Here is a 2,250-nt window from a genome sequence, read left to right as displayed (position 1 = left end):
TGCATTGTTACTCATACAGTATGTTTCTTCTTGGCAATTTAAAAAATTATATTAGTTAAAGAAAAAATCTATTTTCTGCATTTAAAGTTTTACCCTCTTCGAATTTTTATGTAGATGATGATCATACACATTAAACAGATTATTAATGTGATAGCTATCAAATAATCAACAAAACTAGTACTGTGTAAAAGTTACTGTATAAAAACTAAAAAGTACAGGATCTCATATTGTAAAAATTAAAACTAGAATAGTGTGTGGTCCAAAATTATTTATCACTTGAATTATTGGTTTGTATATTTTCTGAGGTGGAGGCGGTGGAGTTTAAGCGGATCCAATCTGACAATAATTGGGTTGTATGAGTATCATAGGCTGATATAATATAACAGTAATCTTAAAGCGTCGGTATATTTTATGATTTATAGATATTAATTAATTATTATTAATATTTTTAATAATATAAAATTATATTTAATAATATAAAATTATATAATTTTTTTAATAATTAAATTTTAATTAAATTTTAATAAAAATATTAGACCTTAAGACTTTTTCATAATATAATAATGGATAAGATATGTCTCTTTCCAATACTATATATGCAAGCAGCCAGGTACCGTGTGTATTATAAGACAACTACCCCTCATGCAAAATGCTTCGGATAGTATATTAGTGTTGATCAAAAAAATATTTTGATGAAAGTAAATCGATTTGGAATAAGTTAGAAATAGTTTTTTGAGGAGATGTACGTGTAAGTATGTGATTGGAAGTGATTAGCATAGGTTGAAAACAAATTGATTTATCGAATGAATGAGCCTAATCGAATAGAAGATTCGATTTGAATGATCGAGTAAAGCAATTGATAGGTTTATCGAATAGTTATGGAAGTGGAATAGTTAACTGCATTATATCACACGAGGAAATTATAAAAAAACGTCTACAATCAAGCGGCGAAAACGGTTATCAAGAAGAATTATATTTAAAGTTATAATTTTGTAATTAATTATAATTAATTGTCAGTTATGTAAAATAGATTATAAATACTAGGAAGCGTTAGGGAATAAAGGTTAGAACTTTTATTCAGAAAAAAAAATTCAAGCACACTCACATCCCAGTGAATTTTTGAGTCTGTAATCGAGTAACTTTTTTGTAGGGTTCTTTTCATCTTCTTCATTCTCTTAATTTATTTTTCTGTAAATTTAACATTTCAAGTAATTTTATTTTTCAATTTATCCTTCTGCATTTTAATCTTTTGTGTTGAAATCCTTTGATCCAATCGAAGGCATTTTATTGTTTTCTTTTAATTTTATTACAAATTATCTTTATTTGTGAACAATTTATTCTTTAAAAATTATTTCTTCTTCAATTTACAGAGTTTTTATTTATCTTTATGATTGAAGTTTATCTAATAAAAGACACTTTGATGCACTTTTAAAAGAACTGGTACCTGCAAAAAGGAGTAAGTTTCACTCCCAGACCATTGGAATCGAACCACCATCGATTTGATAAAAATCGAGAAAACAATTACAAATCTCCTTGTTTTTTTCAAAAATTAAAATCTTTATAAGATTTGTAAGTATGAGACAATTTTTTTAGTTTATCACTATATATTAAAAAAATCATTTTTATTAATCATTTATTTTATTTTTAACGATAATAAAAATAACAACTAATATATTTATCAGCAATAATACTTTGTCATCATTAAAAGATTTTAGTGTCAATTATTTAATTATCAATAAAAAAATATTTAGTGACAACAAAAATATATAATTTTATTATAATATATAGTAATACCAAAAATATATTATTTCCACTAAAAATTTGTCACTAAAAATAATTTTGTTGTAGTGTATACATTATATAACATTGTTAATTTTAATATACTCACATAACAAGGTATACATGATAAAAGGAGGTATATAAATAATTATATTTTTAACATATTTTTCTATGCAAGAGGTTTTTTGGATTTGTGTAATTTTTTTTTGGGATTTAACTCTTAATCTTAGTTGATCAAAATTCTGATACTATGTCATAAAATCACTTCTTTCACAAATATTTAAATTGATATAAAAAATATATAAATAATTATATCTTTAATATATTTAAATAGACTATTCTGATTAAAAAAAAAATTTTCAACCAAATTTTTTGCCCTTTTAATAAATTATTGAGTTGGAACTTGAGATATTTTGGTTAGAACTTGAAAAATTAGATTGGATTGTTAAAAAATATTAAAAAAATATGAGA

The sequence above is a fragment of the Arachis stenosperma genome, chromosome 2 (assembly GCF_014773155.1).
Source record: "Arachis stenosperma cultivar V10309 chromosome 2, arast.V10309.gnm1.PFL2, whole genome shotgun sequence".
NCBI lineage: Eukaryota > Viridiplantae > Streptophyta > Magnoliopsida > Fabales > Fabaceae > Arachis > Arachis stenosperma.
This window is presented reverse-complemented; position numbering follows the sequence as displayed.